The sequence below is a fragment of the Pteronotus mesoamericanus genome, unplaced genomic scaffold (genome assembly GCF_021234165.1).
Source record: "Pteronotus mesoamericanus isolate MK-2021 breed Mesoamerican mustached bat unplaced genomic scaffold, CSHL_Meso_final contig_27, whole genome shotgun sequence".
Lineage (NCBI taxonomy): Eukaryota > Metazoa > Chordata > Mammalia > Chiroptera > Mormoopidae > Pteronotus > Pteronotus mesoamericanus.
In genome coordinates, this window is record NW_026555115.1 from 11,769,940 (window position 1) to 11,789,760 (window position 19,821).

The window sequence follows — 19,821 nt, forward strand, 5'->3', positions numbered from 1 at the left end:
GTTAAATGAATACACCTCCACCAAACCAGCACTATGAGATACGCTAAAGGGACTGCTTTAAGACGTTAAGAAAAAGAGTGAGAAAGAGATGATAAGAGTTCCAAGAGAAAAAAAAATGAATAAATACCTATCAATAATAACTTTAGTAGTATATGAATTAAATGCCCCAATCAAAAGACACAGGATAACTGAATGAATAAGAAAACATGAGCCACACATATGCTGCCTACAAGAAATGCACCTCAGAACAAAGGACCCACACAGACTAAAAGTAAAGGGAAGAAAAAAAATATTCCAAGCAAATTAAGAGAGGAAAAGAAAAAAACAGGGGTAGCAATTCTTATATCAGACAAAATAGGTTTCAAACAAAAGCCATAAAATGAAACCCAGAAGGGCACTTTACAATTCTTTAAGGAAGAATCCTTCAAAAAGACATAAATATTGTAAACCTATATGCACCCAACACAGGAGCACCCAAATATATAAGGAAAGTCTTGGAGGACTTCAAGAAAGATATATATATATATATAGTAACACACTGATAATTGCGGATTTTAACACCCCATAGTAAAAAATGGATATATCTTCCAAACAAAACATCAACAAGGATATTGTGAAAATGAATGATACATAACATCATATGGACTCAACTGAGATATATATATAGAAGTTTCACCCCAAAGATTGAAAATACACATTCTTTTCAAAAGCACACAGAACATTTTCAAAGAGAGACCACATGATAGGGCATAAAACAAGCCTCAACAAATTCAGGAAAATCAAAATAATAACAAGCATTTTCTCAGACCAGAAGGGCTTAAACTAGAAAACAACCTCAAGAAAAAACTCAAAGATATCCAAACTCATGAATACTGAATAGCACACTATTAAACAATGAATAGGTCAATAATTACTTCAAAGAAGAATCAAAAATGTTTCTGGAAACAAATGAATATGAATACATAGGAGTCCAAACCCTACGGGACACAGTGAAGGCAGTCTTGAGAGGGAAGTTCATAGCAATACAGGCTTACCTAAAAAAGATAGAAACATTTTAAATGAACAACCTAACCCTACATCTTCAAGTACTAGAGAAACAACAAACAAATCTCAGAGGAAGAAGAAAGAAGGAAATAATAAAGATCAGAGAAGAACTGAATGACATAGAGATTGAAAGAAAAACTCAAAGGATCTATAAATCATGGAGCTGGTTCTTTGAAAAGATAAGCAAAATCGATGTCTTTAAACAAACTCATCAAAAAAAAAAAAAATAGAAAAAAGGAGAGGACCCAAATAAATAATATCAGAAGTGAAAGAGAAGAAATAACCACTTATACCACAAAGATACAAAGGATTGTTAGAAATTACTATAAACAATAATATGCCAAGAAATTTGAAAATCTTGATGAAATGGACAAATTTATAGGAAAATATAAGCTTCCAACACTAGAAGAAGAAGCAGAAACCCTGAACAGACCAATAAGAGCAGGTGAAATTGAAGCTGTAGCCAAAAAACTCCCAGAACACAACAGCCATAGACCAGACTGTTCCACAGGAGAATTTTACAAAACATTTAAAGAAGAGCTAAACACTGTCCTTCTCAGACTATTCCAAAGAATCCAATAAGGGATGACTCTCAAACTCTTTTGATGAAGCCAGCATCATCCTGATCCCAAAATGAGAAAGAGACACAAAAAATAAAGAAAACTCCAAGCCAGTATTACAGATGAACATAGATGCTAAAATTGTCACTAAAATATTGGCAAACCACATCCAGCAATACATTAAAAATGTCATCCACAATGATCAAGTGGGATTCATCCGAGGGATGCAAGGATGGTTCAATATTCAGAAATCAAGAAATGTAAGTAATCACATAAACAAAAAGAAAGAGAAAAAACACAGAATCATATCAATAGATGTGGAAAAACCATTTGATAAGGTACAGAACCCATTTATGATGAAAGCACTCAGCAAAGTGGGAATAATGGGGTCATACCTCAACATCATAAAAACCATATATGAAAAACTTACAACCAACCTCATACACAATGGTCAAAACTAAAAGCTTTCCCACTAAGATCGGGAACAAAACAAGGATGTCCACTTTCACCACTTCTATTCAACATATTATTGGAAGCAGTATCCACAGTGATCAGACAAGAAAAAGATATAGTAGAGTTTGATGTCCGATATTGTGATCCCTCCTACTTTGTGTTTCTTTCTCAAAATTGCTGCGGCTATCCGGGGTCTTTTATGGTTCCATATAAATTTTTGAAATGTCTGTTCTATTTCTGTGAAATATGCCATTGGTATCTTAATAGGGATTGCATTTAATCTATAAATTGCTTTGGGTAGTATGGACATTGTGATGATATTAATTCTTCCAATCCATGAGCACGGTATATGCTTCCATTTATTTGTGTCTTCCCTAATTTCTTTTTTCAATGTTGTATAGTTTTCTGCATACAGGTATTTTACCTCTTTGGTTAAATTTATTCCTAGGTACTTTATTTTTCTTCTTGCTATATCGAATGGTATTTTTTTCTCTGATTTCTTCTTCTTCTATGGCATTGCTGGTGTACAAAAATGCCTTTGATTTCTGAATGTTGACTTTGTATCCTGCTGTTTTGCCAAATTCACTTATTGTTCATAGCAGCACAATTGACAATAGCCAAGTGCTGGAAGCAACCTAAATGCCCATCAGTAGATGATTGGATCAAAAAGTGATGGTACATATACACAATGGAATACTACGCAGCAGAAAGAAAAAAAGAACTACTAAACTTCGCGACAGCATGGATGGAACTGGAGAGCATTATGCTAAGCGAAATAAGCCGGGGGGTGAAAGACAAATACCATATGATCTCACCTATAAGCGGAACCTAATCAACAATAGAAAGATGCAAGGAAAATATGACCAGCAACACTGAAAGGAAAAGAAATCAACAGAGACAAGAGGGAAGTGAGGAGGGGGGCAGGGAAAGGGAGGGGAAGGGGAAAGTCAAGGAACATATAGCAAGGACTCATGGACAAAACCAAAAGGGAAGAGCTGAGGGAGGGAAGGAGGGAGGGGGCAAGGGAAAGTGGTGGGGGGGGAGGCAGAGACAAATGTATTTTAAAAAAATAAAATAAAAGAGAGCTGGGAAAAAAAGAAACCAACCTATAGGCTTTAATCTGATAAAAAAAAAGGAAAAAGAAAAAGATATAAAGGCATCCAAATTGGAAAGGAGGAAATAAAACTATCATTGTTTGCAGATGACATGATAGTGTACATGGAAAACCCTAAAGACCCGACCAAGAAACTACTTGACTTAATAAGTGAATTTGGCAAAACAGTGGGATACAAAGTCAATATTCAGAAATTGATGGCATTTTTGTATACCAAAAAATGAAATATCAAAAGCTGATATCAAGGAAAATTTCCCCTTTGCCATAGCAACAAGAAATATAAAGTACATAAGAACAACTTAACCAAGGAAGTAAAAGACCTGTACACATAAAACTATACAATACTGAAGAAAGAAATTAAGGAAGACACAAATAAATGGAAGTATACCGTGTTCATGGATTGGAAGAATTAACATCTTCAAAATATTCATATTACCCAAAGCAATTTATAGATTCAGTGCAATTCCCAGTAAAATAGCCATGACATATTTCACAGACATAGGCCAAATACTTGAAAAATTTATATGGAACCGTAAGCAACCCCAAGTAGCCGCAGCAATTTTGAGGAAGAAAAACAAAGTAGGAGGGATCACAATACCTGACATCAAACTGTATTATAAGGCCACTGTAATCAAAACAATGTAGTACTGGCATTAAAATAGACACATAGATCAATGGAACAGAATAGAGAGCCCAGAAATAAACCCTTGTCTCTATGGTCAATTAATATTTGACAAAAGGTGCAGAAGCATAAAATGGGGTAAAAATAGCCTCTTCAGCAAATGGTGTTGGGAGAGCTGGATAGCTACATGCAAAATTCGACCACCAACTGACACTATACGCAAAAATAAATTTAAGATGAATCAAAGACTTAAATATAAGTTGTGACACCATAAAAGCCCTAGAGGAGAACATGGGTAGGAAACTCTCAGATATCCCAGGCAGCAATATTTTCACTGATATGCCCCCTAGTGCAAGGGACATAAAGGAAAGAATAAACAAATGGAACTTCATCGAAATAAGAAGCTTCTGCACACCTACAGAAAACATCAGCAAAATCAAAAGAGAACCAACAATATGGGAAAATATATTTGCCAATTATACCTCAGACAGGGGTTCGATTTCCAAAATTTATAGAGAACTCACATGGTTCCACTCACGGAGAACTCAAGGTGCAAAATGATGTAGTGGGGCAGGGGGTGTGGGTGGGACAGGGGATAGTAGCGGTGGGTAAATGGAGACAAATGTATTTGAACAATAAAAATTTAATTAATTAATTAAAAGAAAAGAAATGTGTCCTCTATGAAACTGGAGAGCATTAGGCTAAGTGAAATAAGCCAGGTGATGAAAGACATATACCATATTATCTCACCCATAAGTGGAATCTAATCAACAAAACAAAGAATCCTGGGAAATATAACCAGAGAAAATGAAATAAAGAATAAATTGACAGTAACCAAAGGAGTGGGGGGTGGAGAAAAACTGGGGAGAGAAGGGGAATGATTGTGAAGAAACATGGAAAAAGCCAAAGGGGTGTATGATTGAAGGTGGGAGGTGGGGGTAAGTGGGATGTGAGAAAATGGTGGTGGAAAAATGGAGACAACCGTACTTGAACAGCAATAATTTTTTTTTTAAATTGTGTACTCTAAATGAGATGTTTTATTATATGTGGATTGTAGAGGAATGTAGAGAGATAGTGTTTCCACAATTTTGTGGGAGACATCCTTCTGAATTACAATAAAGATGTATGTTCCACATTATCTGGGATATTACTGATTTCCCATGTTCTTTCCTTGTCACTTGGGCAAGTGTACTTTCCTGAAAACATGTTTGTTTGCTTTTTTTTCTGTTTGATTTTTATGATCATAATAACTCTAATGATTGTTTTTCTCATCAAGTTTAGCTTTTGGTTATCATTTTGATTAACTCTTTTTCAAGTCTTTTTCTCACTTAGATATGTCTACAAGTAGACATTTTTCAGAAAAGAATAAAATAATGTTTAGCTGACAATAAAACATAGAAACACAAACTTTTTTTTCCTGTGAATATATTTATTTCTTCAGAAAAATAATATTTTGAGAAATTTCTCTGAGGATAACAGCTGATGGCTTATAGATGTCCTGTGTTCCCAGATCCCCTCTTTAAAATCACTCTCCTTCTTTTGTGGAGACACTCATCAATGCTTGTTTGTGGCACAGGAATAAGACGACACCAAGGTGCTGTCGTTGGCACCTAGACCAGGGATTGAACTTGCAAACTTTTTGTTCAGGGATGATGCTTCATCCATCTGAGCTAACTGGCCAGGGCTCTAAGTGGTTATTTTTAAAGGTGCTCTGGGAAAAGCAAAGTGAGAACTTGAAGAAGGAATCCTGAACTCATGTCCTTATCTAAATATCCAGACTCAGCATTCTCTGTCATTCTGTAAATGCCTGACTAGTAACTTCAGATAACTTTTCTCATCAAGACAAAGAGATAATTATTTTATTTTGGATCAGCTTCTTAAGCAAATTTCAATAGTTTGCTAAGGCCATATATTGACATGCATTGTATTAAGTGATATATTTTAAAATTTTATTTTTAATAATTTTTATAATTACTATAAAAGCAATAAAAGAATGCACCAACAAATCTGGAACATTATTCTGTCTAGAGAATTTTACAAAAGAATATCCAAAGATTTACAGAAACCATGCTATGTGTTTGGCTCCAAGGTGGCTGTTCTAATTCATGTTACTTGAAACCATTTAGAGAACAATTATTTTTTTCTCTATTATATTTTTCTCTTGACCACTGAACTAGGGTAAGATTGTTAAATGTTAATTATGAAATTATGCTAAAATTATCCTAATAAATATGTCTCCTTTTTAAAGTCTCTTCAACTGTCTTTGCCTTCTTATCCCATTTTTTATTTCTAATTGGAGTATTACCCATTGTAGGTTTTAACAGACTGAATAAATATTTACATTTTCATTTTCGGGATGTAATTCTGAAATTCGATTGCATTGTGCAAATGCTTTTCTTATAGTGATATTTTTAAAGAAAAAAATGAAGCAAAAAAAATGTTCTCAATAGTTTAAAAACATGCAAATCACAAAAGAGATCTATACCAAGTTAATGAAATATAATATTTGTAATTTTTCTCTTATGTAAAAATACACTAGAGTCAACCATTTCTACATCAACATTAGTAGTGAGCTATATACTATTGGACTCTAACACTTCTTATCAAACTCATTTTCGCTGTGTTGGGAAGGAAAGTGGATATTTTCTTCTCTTTTTTTTTCTTTTTTAAAATCATCTTTATTGTTATTCTATTATAGTTGTTCCAATCCTGCCCGCCCCCGCACCGCTTTGCCTTCCTCTGTCCATCCGATCCCATCCCCTGCTCCCACAGTTTCCTCATTGTTGTCTTCATCTGTGGGTCATTCATTAATGTTCTCTTTCTTTTTTTTGTTTTTGTTTTTGTTTTTGTTTTGTTTTTTTATTTACTTTTTAAGTACATTTGTCTCTGCCTCCCCCCAACTCTTTCCCTTGCCCCCTCCCACCTTCCCTCCCTCAGCTCTTCCCCTTTGGTTTTGTCCATGAGTCCTTGCTATATGTTCCTTGACTTTCCCCTTCCCTTCCCTTTCCCTGCCCCCCGCTTCTCTCTTGTCTCTGTTGATTTCTTTTCCTTTCAGTGTTGCTGGTCATATTTTCCTTGCATCTTTGCATTGTTGGTTAGGTTCCGCTTATAGGTGAGATCATATGGTATTTGTCTTTCGCCCCCTGGCTTATTTCGCTCAGCATGATGATCTCCAGTTCCATCCATGCTGTTGCCAAGTTTAGTACTTCTTTTTTTCTTTCTGCTGCGTAGTACTCCATTATGTATATGTACCATAATTTTTTGATCCAATCATCTACTCATGGGCATTTAGGTTGCTTCCAAGACTTGGCTATTGTAAATTGTGCTGCTATGAAAATTGGGGTGCATAGGTTCTTTTGTATTGGCGTTTTGGTGTTCTCAGGGTATAGTCCCAGCAGTGGAATCGCTGGATCAAAAGGCAGTTCCATGTTCAGCTTTCTGAGGAAATTCCACACTGCTTTCCATAGTGGCTGCACCAGTCTGCATTCCCACCAACAGTGGACTAGGGTTCCCTTTTCTCCACAGCCTCACCAGCACCTGTTGTTTGTGGATCTGTTTATGATGGCCATTCTGACCGGTGTGAGGTGGTACCTCATGGTGGTTTGGATCTGCATTTCTCTGATGGCTAGTGATGCTGAGCATCCTTTCAAATGCCTCTGGGCCCTCTATATCTCCTCCTTAGAAAAGCATCTGCCCAGGTCCTTTGCCCATTTTTTGATTGGATCATTTGTCTTCTTCGAGTAGAGTCGAGTGAGTTCTTTATATATCTTGGAGATCAAACCTCTATCTGATGTATCATTAGCAAATATATTTTCCCATACGGTTGGCTCCCTTTTCATTTTGCTGATGTTTTCTTTTGCCGTGCAGAAGCTTCTTATTTTGATGAGGTCCCACTTGTTTATTCTTTCCTTTATGTCCCTTGCTTTAGGAGACATATCAGTGAAAAAATTGCTGCGTGGGATATCTGAGAATTTCCTGCCAATGTTCTCCTCTAGGACTTTGATGGTGTTGCAACTTATATTTAAGTCTTTGATCCATCTTTCCTTTATTTTTGTGTATGGTGTCAGCTGATGATCCAATTTCAATTTTTTGCATGTAGCCGTCCAGCTCTCCCAACACCATTTGTTGAAGAGGCTGTTATTGATCCATTTTATGCTTCTGCCCCCTTTGTCAAATATTAGATGTCCATAGAGACCTGGGCGTATTTCTGGGCTTTCTATTCTGTTCCATTGGTCTATGGGTCTGTTCTTGTGCCAGTACCAGATTGTTTTGAGTATGGTGGCTTTGTAGGAGAGTTTGATGCCCGGTATTGTGAAACTTCCTACTTTGTGTTTCTTTCTCAAAATTGCTGCGGCTATTCGGGGTCGTTTATGGTTCCATATAAATTTTTGAAATGTCTGTTCTATTTCTGTGAAATACGTCATTGGTATCTTAATAGGGATTGTGTTTAATCTATAAATTGCTTTGGGTAGTATGGACATTTTGAGGATATTAATTCTTCCAATCCATGAGCACGGTATATGCTTCCATTTATTTGTGTCTTCCTCAATTTCTTTTTTCAATGTTGTATAGTTTTCTGCATACAGATCTTTTGTGTCTTTGGTTAAATTTATCCCTAGGTACTTTATCTTTTTTCGTGCTATATCGAATGGTATATTTTTTCTGATTTCTTCCTCTTCTATTGCATTGCTGGTGTAAAAAAACGCCTTTGATTTCTGAATGTTGACTTTGTATTCTGCTGTTTTGCCAAATTCATTTATTAGGTTGAGGAGTTTTTTGGTAGAGTCTACAGGGTTCTCTATGTACACTATCATGTCATCTGCAAACAATGATAGTTTTATTTCTTCCTTTCCTATTTGGATGCCTTTTGTCTCTTTCTCTTGTCTGACCGCTGTGGCTAGGACTTCCAATACGATGTTGAAAAGAAGCGGTGAGAGCGGACAACCTTGTCGTGTTCCCATTCTTAGTGGGAAAGCTTTCAGTTTTTGCCCGTTGAGTATGATGTTGGTTGTAGGTTTTTCATATATGGCCTTTATTGCGTTGAGGAATGCCCCATTTATTCCCATTTTGCTGAGTGCTTTGATCATAAATGGGTGCTGTACCTTGTCAAATGCTTTTTCTGCATCCATCGAGATGATCATGTGGTTTTTTTCTTTTCTTTTATTGATGTGGTGTATCATGTTTACTGATTTGCGTATATTGAACCATCCCTGCATCCCTGGGATGAATCCCACTTGATCGTGGTGGATAATCTTTTGAATGTATTGCTGGATGCGGTTTGCCAATATTTTGTTGAGGATTTTAGCATCTATGTTCATCAGCGAAATTGGCCTGTAGTTTTCTTTCTTTGTAGGGTTTTTATCTGGTTTGGGGATCATGGTGATGCTGGCCTCATAGAAGGAGTCTGGGAGTCTTCCCTCCTCTTGGATTTTTTGGAATAGTCTGAGAAGGACAGGGGTTAGCTCTTCCTTAAATGTTTTGTAAAATTCTCCTGGGAAACCGTCCGGCCCTGGGTTTTGTTGTGCTGGGAGTTTCTTGATTACTGCTTCAATTTCCCCAGCTGTTACTGGTCTGTTCAAGCTTTCTGTTTCTTCCTCCTTCAGTGTTGGAAGATTATACTTTTCTAAAAATTTGTCCATTTCATCAAGATTTTCAAATTTCTTGGCATATAATTGTTCATAATAGTTTCTGATGATCATTTGTATTTCTGTGGTATCAGTTGTTATTTCTCCTCTTTCATTTCTGATATTATTAATTTGGGTCCTCTCCCTTTTTGTCTTGATGAGTCTGCTTAATGGCTTGTCAATTTTATTTATCTTCTCAAAGAACCAGCTTCTGGATTGGTTGATCCTCTGAATTGTTCTTTTTGTCTCTATGTCATTCAGTTCTGCTCTCATCTTGACTATTTCCTTCCTTCTACTTGCTCTGGGATTTATTTGTTGTTTTTTCTCCAGTTCTTGAAATTGTAGTGTTAGGTCTTTTATTTGAAATGTTTCTATCTTTTTAAGGTAAGCCTGTATTGCTATGAACTTCCCTCTCAGGACCGCCTTTGCTGTGTCCCATAGGTTTTGGACAGTTGTCTGTTCATTTTCATTTGTTTCCAGAAATTTTTTGATTTCTTCTCTTATCTCATTATTGACCCATTCATTGTTTAATAGTGTACTGTTCAGTCTCCATGAGTTTGCAATTTTTTAAAGTTTCTCTTTGAGGTTGATTTCGAGTTTCAAGGCCTTGTGGTCTGAGAATAAGTTTGGTATTATTTCAATTTTCCTGAATTTGCTGAGGCTTGCTTTGTGTCCTATCATGTGGTCTATCTTTGAAAAACTGCCATGAGCATTTGAAAAGAATGTGTATTTTTCTTCTTTGGGATGTAAGGTTCTATATATGTCAGTTAAGTCTCTTTGATTCAGTGCGTCATTCAGCGCCACAATATGTTTATTAATGTTTTGTTTGGAAGATCTGTCCATTTGTGACAGTGGGGTGTTGAAATCCCCTACTATCAGTGTATTGCTCTCTATATCTTTTTTGAAGTCATCCAACAATTTCCTTATAAACTTGGGGGCTCCTATATTGGGAGCATATAAGTTTACAATGTTGATGTCTTCTTGATAGATTCTTCCTTTAAGTATGATAAAGTTCCCCTCTGGGTCTCTCTTTATGGTCTTTGCTTTGAAATCTACTTTGTCGATACAAGTATGGCAACGCCAGCCTTTTTCTCATGTCCATTTGCTTGAAATATTTTTTCCATCCCTTTACTTTCAATCTGTGTAGGTCTTTTGCTCTGAGGTGGGTCTCTTGTAGGCAGCATATGTGTGGGTCATGTTTTCTTATCCATTCAGCTACCCTGTGTCTTTTGATTGGGGCATTTAGTCCATTCACATTGAGAGATATTACTGATAGAAACTTACTCATCTTTTCTCTTTGTACTTGTGTTCCCCTCTGTCTCATTCTTTTCCTTCATCTGCTTAAACCAGTCCCCTTAGCATATCTTGGAGTGCTGGTTTGGTAGAGATGTATTCTTTTAGCTTTCTTTTGTCTGGGAAACTCCGTATTTCTCCTTCTATTTTAATGGAGAGCCTAGCTGGGTAGAGCAGCCTTGGCTGTAGGCCCTTGCTTTTCATGGCTTGGAATATTTGTTGCCATTCCCTTCTGGCTTGTAGTGTTTCTGTTGATAAGTCAGCTCCTAGGCGTATCGGGGCCCCCTTGTATGTTACTTTCTCCTTCTCCCTTGCTGCCTTGAGGATTCTCTCTTTGTCTTTGACATTTGCCATTTTAATGATGATGTGTCTTGGAGTGGACCTCCTTGGGTCCCTCTTGAGTGGGGTCCTCTGTGCCTCCTGGATCCATGAGAGCCTTTCTCTCCTCAAATTAAGGAAATTTTCCATCATTACTTTTTCGAGGAGGTTCTCTATTCCTTGCTCCTCTTCTTCTCCTTCTGGTATCCCTATTATACGGGTATTATTGCATTTCAGGTTGTCCTGCATTTCCCTAAATGCTTCTTCATTCTTTTTGAGTCATTTTTCCATTACTTGTTCTTTCTGGGAGCTTTTTTCTACCTTGTCCTCCATCTCACTGATTCGATCCTCAGCTTCATCCAGCCTGCTTTGGATTCCTTCTACTGTGTTCTTCAATTCAGAAATGGTATTCTTCATATCCTCTTGTGTCTTCTTGATAGTTTCTATGTCCTTTTCCAGGCTGATAGTTTGCTGTAAGATCCTGATAGTTTCTCTGCAGTTTCTCATAGTTCTCTTTGAGCTGGCTGAGCTCATTGAGCTTCCTTAGAACCATTGTTTTGAATTCCATATCTGATAATTCCCTTGCCTCTATTTCATTTAGCTCTCTCTGTGGGGAGTCCCCTTTTCCACTCATTTGAGGGGAACTTCTTTTTCTTCCCATTTTTGTGAGAGTCTGTTAAGTATTTTTGTCCTTTACTTTTCTTTCTGGGCCTGCCTCTGATGATGTCTGTTGTTGACCCTATAGGGCCTTGGGTTGTTTGTTTGAGTCTTTCAGGAGTCTAATGCCTGTGTCTGACTCCTGCTTGGAGCAGCTCTGTGACCCCTTCAGTCAGGGCTGAGCTATTTTTTGGGATCACTCTGCGCTCTCACGCGGGCTCCTTGAGCGCGTTCCCAGCGCGGCAGGGTCCCCCACCTGCCTGGGCTCGCACGTGCTTGCCCCAGACCAGGGGGCTTTTTCGCGACCTCCCGTACTCATCGGGCCTCCCTAACACGCGAGCTTCGCGGCACTGGTCAGTTTAGGGTCTTCTATTGTGTGTTTTCCCCACTTTTGGCTCTTTTGGTGTGTTGCTTGCCCTCGCCAAATGGGGACTACGGAAATGGGAGGAAATCAGCTCTAGGACTCTCCGGTTAATCCTGTTTCTGGTCTCTCCTCCAGGGACTCTGGGCAGCTCTACTTATTTTGTGGGCTGCTCTGCAATCGCGGCGGGTAGGTCAATTTACGCCTGCCCTTGCCCCTCTGTGCACTCCCTTGCAGGCCGTATGGGTGCCAGTTTGTGTGAGGCCTTGCCGGCAGGCGCAAGCGTTCGCCAGCCCGCGTGGGTCACACACACGCTCGCCAGCCCTCGCCGGTCACTCGGCGTAAGTGTGCGCGCCTGCTCTGGGTGTTTTGGGGGTGTCTATGTTTGCTTTTCAGCTTTTGGCTCTTTGGGGGTGTGGCCTCTTCCCGCGCAATGGAGACTACGGCAAGGAGAATGAGTCGGGACTCCCCAGTTCCTCCTCCAGTTCTTTCCCCAATGCCGCCGTTTTTAGTCTCCCCTCAGGGGCCTCTGGGCAGTTCTGTGACCCCTTCGGCCAGGGATCCAACCCCTGTGCGGACTACGTTTCAATCGCAGTTACTCTGGTTCATGCGCACCCCGCTTCTGCCTATTTGGGGTCGCACCTTTCCAGCCCACAATGGAGACTACCGAACGGGGAGGGAGTCGGGACTCCCCGGTTCCTCCTCCAGTTCTTTCCCCAAAGCCACTGTCTCCAGTCTCTCCTCAAGGCTCTCCCAGTCAGTCTGCACTCAGCCCCGTAGCTCACAGGCGTACAAGCTGTGTGCGGAGCGCACAAAAGGCAGGTTAATTGATTCCTTTATGCCTGAGCGAGATGGTAGCTGCAGAGTGGGAAGTGCGTTATCACCCGGGCTCCACTGGCCGCCGTGTCAGTTCTCTTCACAAAGTTTTCCTCACCAGTCTTTTCCCAGGCACCAACCCACCCTGCTGCCGCCTCTACCCAGCGATCAAGGAGGGTGGCTGCCGCTGCAACTTTTGCGTTTGCCCTTTAAATGTCTTTTTGCATCCCCAGCCACCTGTCTCTGGCAGAGAGCGCCTCTAAGCTTTTTGGGGTTGCGTTTTGTCTGTATTTTCTCGGCTTTAGCTGCTGTGGTTTAGGGGTTCCTGTTTATGATTCAGACCCCGTTCTTCTCGGGGGGACGCTAACTGGCCATTTTAATGATCCTCTGGTGCCAGTGCCTGTGCGTACCCAGCCCACCCTCTCGAGCCTCCACCGCAATTCTCACCCGTTGGGATGTGTGAGAGTAGAATCCACTGTCCCCGGCACCAAGGCTCCTCTCCCACTATCGCTCCACTGCTTTCCAGGTGATTACTCCATTATTTAGTTGCAATTCCAGTTTTGTTTTGGGAGGAGGTCAGCGTGACTCCCTTTCACTCCTCCGCCATCTTTTTCCCCCCGGGCACATTTCACATGTTCTCTTTCTAGTCCCTTCCCCTTCTTTCCTCCATTATACCCGACCCCTCCGCCTCTGGTCACTTTCAGTCTGTTCCATGTTTTCATGCCTATAGTTCTATTTTGTTCATTAGTTTTTTATTTTTTTATTCTGGGTAGTTTTGGGCCACCACAATATTATTCTTCATATATATATATATATATATATATATATATATATATGCATGAAAATAGAGCTGAAATCATCATTTGATTCAAAATGTACTAACTTCATCTCCCCTTCACAATTCTAAATGAAATGTGTCATTAACAGAAAATACCAAATGATAAATGTGTGAGTCTCCTCAACTGTAAGCTACACAGACATAAATGTCAATGAGTACGCATCCTATAGGATAGTGTCTCCTCCTGCGTGGTAGAGTTACCTATTTTTATTATTTTTAATATCCTCTGTTTAATGCACTGAAAACTTTTTTTTGAAATCACTTAGCCTCACAACACTTAATGAAAAATGGGAACTTTACAGCTAATGAAGCCAGGCAGTCCATTTTAACTTCATGCTTAATTTTGCACGGATACTGAGAACTATGACCTCTGTCGTGGGGGAAAAAACCCATAATAACCTTTTTTTACCCTTAAATCATGTTCATATTACATTGTCAATAGACAGATTTGCATCTCATGGGGATGGAAGGTCCCCACCATACGGGTAAGGACCAGGTCAGACTGCTCACCAAATCACTATAATTCAACTCATGTCTACTAGTTTTTACAAGTAGGGTTGAGTTTATTTGTTTTTCCTGTTACTTTTGGCCTAGGCTACAATTAAGAAGGGTGAGAAAGAGAGAGAGGAGGGTTACAGCTTCATTTGAGACGAAATGGAATCAGTAATACTCCGTTTGTTCTGTATCATGCAATATTCAGTTTCTGCACAGCAAGCTGGAAGACTCAGTCCCTAAGTTTTCTTCCAGAATCCATTAATATTAACAGGGTGAATAGTAGGGACAGAAAGATTCTCTGAGTGGAGCATGTAACCTAATTTTGCAGGCTCCTGTTTGCTTGGTGTATACACCAAACATGTTATTTCTGATGTTTTCCCTTCCATCATCTAACTACTGTAAGTTGAAATATACATGAAAAGATTTTATTGGTTAATAATGACTTTCCACCGTAAAAATAATTGGCATGAAATTTGCTTTGATAGTAAGTTTTTGGAAATAAATAATTTAAAATTGTCAACCAGATCAGAAAAAGTACACACAGAAACATACAATAAATTATCTTTGCTTATGTGTCTTTTGTTTAGAGAAAAAATTCAAAGGAGTGCATGAATGGCATGAAAATAAAGAAGTTCCCTAAAACTAGAGATGTAATGTTCTCCAAGGATAGCTCCTTGGAGTAGACAGAGGGACTCCTGTACTATATTTTTCTCCATTGGCACACAGTTCATTGATATAAATTTTCATGTGATGTATTCAAAACAAAGAACAATGCCATACATAAAGTCCTAGAGGAGGACGTAAGCAGGAAAATTTCAGCTATTCCACACAGCAATATTTTCACCAATATGTCCCCTACAGCAGAGATATAAAGTAAAAAAATAAGCAAATGGCACTTCTTCAAATTAAAAAGTTAGTGAAAAGCTAAAGAAAACATCAGCAACATGAAAAGGGAACCAATCGTATGGGAAAATGTATTTGCCAATGATACCTTGAACAAGGGTCTGATATCCAAAATATATAAAGAACTCACATGACTCCACTCCTGGAAGGCAAATAATCTATTTAAAAGTGGGCAAAGGACCTGAACCGATGCCTCTCCAAGGAGGACATACACAGGGCCCAGAGACATATGAGAGAATGCTCAGTATCACTAGCCACCAGAGACATGTAAATCTAAACCACAATGAGATAACACTTCACACCCTTCAGAGTGACCATTATAAACAAAACAACAGACAAGTGCTGGCAAGCCTGTGGAGAAAAGGAAACCTTAGTACAGCATTTGGTGGGAATGCAGACTTGTGCAGTCGCAGTGGAAAACAGTTTGGAATTTCCTCAAAAAGCTAAAAATGAAGCTGTCTTTTGAACCAGCAATTCCACTGAGGGGATTATACCTTAATTGGTGAATCTGAGAACACCAATTCAAAAACACCTATGCACCCCAATGTTCATAGCAATGCAATTTTACAATGGCCAAGTGCTGAGACAGCTTAAGTGTCCATCAGTAAATAAGTGGATCAAAACATATGGTACCTTTGCACAACCGAATCCTATGCAGCAGAAAGGAAGAAGGAACTCCTTCCTTTCACAACAGCATGGATGGAACTTGAAAGCATTATGCTAAGTGAAACAATCCAGATGATGAAAGGCAAATATCATGTAATCTCACTTATAAGTGGAACCTAATCAACAAAATAAACAAGTGAGCAAAATAGAACCAGAGACATGGAAATAAAGAACAAACTGACAGTAACTATAGGGGAGGCAGAGATAATGGGGCAAAGAAGGGGAAGTGTTATCAAGGAACATGTATAAAGGACCCACAGACAAAGACAATTGGGGGAGATTAAATGTGGGAGGTGAGTGTGGGTAGGGCAGGGGAGAGTAATGGGTGGGAAATGGGGACAGGTGTAATTGTACAACAATAAAAAATAAAAAAAAGAAAAACTCCAAAAAGAAATGTAAATTCTGTCTTTAACTCTTTTTTCTCTTCTGATTATTTTAACTTCTTTAATTCTATTCCATTTGCTTTTTCCTAATACTATATTGGAAAAATGAGTTTACTTTGTTTTCAGCCACAGAATGGATTTCACATGTCAATTATTTTTGTTAAAGAAATGTTAACAATTACTTTCCATTTTAACCTTTGTTTTGGAAACCTGTTTTAATTGACATGTTTGAAAAGTTAAAGTAAGCAATGTGTCTGAAATATTATTAGGCTTGATCTTCACTAACCTGCTCTATGTACTGCTGTTACTCTATGACTCTATGATCTGTCTCTAATTGTAATGTTCAAATAGATTATAGTGTGTGTTTTCTTTTTGACGAGAATATTAATCTTTGTGAAGGCCAGGATTTCTATAATGTGTATTAAATAAACAACATATTTGTTCACCAAAATTTAAAAAAAAAACAGATGTGACCATTTTTTTTGTTTAAAGAACTGTGTCTATATTCTTAAATAGCACTAATGACTCAGCTAAGAACTTTTCTAGAATCACAACAGCTTTCACTAAATGTGTGATATCTTAAATTTTTTATTGTTGTTCAGTTACAATTATTCCACGTTTCCCTTATTGCTCTCTCCTGCCCTGTCCATCTCCCTCCCACATTCAATTCTCTCCCCTGCTGTCTTTGTCCATGGATTCTCTATAGATGTTCCTTCACTTGAACCTTCCCCTTCTTTCCCCCATGATCCTCCTATACCTGCCCCTTTTTTCACTGTCAGTTTGTTCTTTATCTTCATGTCTCTCATTCTATTTTGCTCACTTGTTTCTATTGTTGATTATGTTCCCCTTATAGGTGAGATCCTATGGTATTTGTCTTTCACCACCTGGCTTATTTCACTTAACATAATACTATCCAGTTTCATCCATGCTGTTGCGAAGGGTAGGAGTGCTTCTTTATGCTGAGTAGTATTTCATTGTGTAAATATAACACAGTTTTTTTTTAATACACTTGTTTACTTAGGCTGTTTCCAGCACTTGGCTAATGTTGTTGTGAACATTGGGGTACATTGGTTCTTTTGAATTGATGTTTCAGGGTTCTTAGGGTATAATCCCAGCAGTGGAATTGCTGGTCAAAAGACAGTTCCATTTTTAGGTTTTTGAGGAAATTTCATATTATTTTCCACAGTGGCTTCAACAGTTTGCATTCCCACCTAGTACATCATAGGTGGGAATGCAAACTGTTGAAGCCACTGTGGAAAATGCAAACCCTTTTCTTCACATCCTCAAGAGCACTTATTGTTTGTTGATTTGTTTATGATGGACATTCTGACCAATGTGAAGTGGTATCCCATTGTGGTTTTAATATGCATCTCTCTGATGGTTAATGATGCTGAATATCTTTTCATATATTTATGGGCCCTCCTTCTGTCCTCCTTGGAGAAGTGCCTGTTCAGGTCCTTTGCCAATTTTTTAATTGGATCATTTGTCTTCCTGTCATTGAGTCATATATATTGAGTTGTTTATAATAATTTTGGAGATCAAACCCTTGTTCAAGGTATTGTTGGCGAATATATTTTCCTATACAGTTGATTTCCTTTACATTTTGCTGATGTTTTCTTTAGCCGTGAAGAAGCTTTTTAATGTGATGTACTCCCATTTGTTTATTCTTTCCTTTATATCCCTTTTTCTAGGGGATATATCAGTGAAAATATTGCTGTGTGAAATGCCTGAAATTTTCCTGCCTCTGTTCTCCTCTAGGACTTTTGTGGTATCATGACTTATATTTAAGTCTTTCACCCATCTTGAGTTTATTTTTGTGTATAGTTTAAGTTGGTAGTCCAGTTTCTTTTTTTTTTTCACACATCCCTGTCCAGATCTCCCAATACCATTTATCGAAGAGGCTATTTTTACTCCATTTTATGGTCCTGCTCTCCTTAATCAAATATTAATTGGCCAAAGAGGCATGGGTTTATTTCTGTGCTTTCTATTCTGTTCCATTGATCTATGTGTCTGTCCATATTCCAGTACCAGACTGTTTTGATTACAGTAAACTTATACTGTGGTTTGATGTCCAGCATTGTGACCTCTCTTATAAATATGTGATTTTTGAACTGGTTATTTTTTCAGATATGTAACACAGGAGCTACAAGCTGGGAAGCTGCTTAAGTGTTTGTGATATTCTGAAAAATCCACCCAAAGGACCACCAGATGTGCACATGCTGTTTATTACTCACATGGCAGGTGAGTGCACCAATGGTGGTGGAGAGTACCTGAGTGACTGCATCTCACCTCCAGCTTTGGTGTTACTTATCGGGTTAGGGAGGGAGCAGTGGCAGTGGGGAAGGAGCCAAGGTAGCATGTGAAAATGCTATAGGTCTGTGATAAACGCAGGAGCTTTGCGACTGCTCCAACTCCCATTACAGTCTGTTTTCCTTGTTCTTTATGGTGGATGGCCAGTCAGTCGCAGCCATCTGTTCTCTGAGGTGAAAGGGCTATATCCTGAGTTATCCCACAAGATATGAATCTTTTGCTTTTGACCTCTTATTTAATTTTAAGTGTCACCCACATCTCGATAACCTTACTGACAATTTCTAACTTCAGGGCTTCTAAGTCTCCTGTTATCCTAATATAATAGCTTTCTAAGTTCTCCCTGTTTTTATTATTTTAGTTTCCAACTATTTCTTATATACAGCTGTCAAAATAATCTACTTTATCCAAATATTTTCCTTACATCTTTTCAAAAGTCACAGATTGTACCTTCAAGTTTATCTTTTTATGGTGATTTTTATTTCTTTTTTATTTTTTATTTCATCTTTACTTTATTTTTCCACTACTCTTTAGTCCCCTTATATTCCTTTCCGTCAAATTCCTTTATTATCTGACCACACTGCATCATAAGACTATTTTGCAAGCATTCCATACTATGTGTTTATCTGCATGCTATAGCTCTTGAATTTCCAGAGTACTTGCTTTGACTTTGTCTTCCATATTCCTAGTTGCTCATTTATCCTTATAAACTTGATCTAATGAGAAAACTTGGTGAAGATTCTCCAAAATTATCTCCTACCACGTAGTTCTAGATTTTTCTCTCTGTGCTATACACACTTTACTTTCTGATTACATTCTGAGTTAAGTGGCCTCATTTACTATACATTGGATTACCTGACTGGAAACATCTTAAGGGGTATATCACACTTACTGTCAGCACAGTGTCTGGTACATGATAAATATTCAAATATGTCTAATGAATAGGTAATTGCATGAAGAATTTAATCTATGTTGCTGAATCTGCTGAAATGAAGAAAAGCCTAAAATTATATCTTTTATTCACTTTCCATGCATGGCTGTAATTTTCACAAGTTTTTAGATTCTTTTATTATTATTATTATTATGTATTAAAACTTGTTAATATGATTGGCTTGGGCATAGCCTGTTTTGTCTGCATCAATCAGTAAAGGTATCTGAGTGTGATATGTCTAGGCCGACAGAGCTTCAGTAGAAAATTAATCAAAGGTGTTTTTAGAAAAAAAAATGATACATGATTCGTAAATTACAAAAGGAAAAAAATAAGACAGTTATTAAATTAATAAAAGAGATTTTTCTGAAGAAAGGTTTGTGAATTTAACAATTCATTATCAAACACTGACTGTGGACCAAGGACTATGTAGACTCTG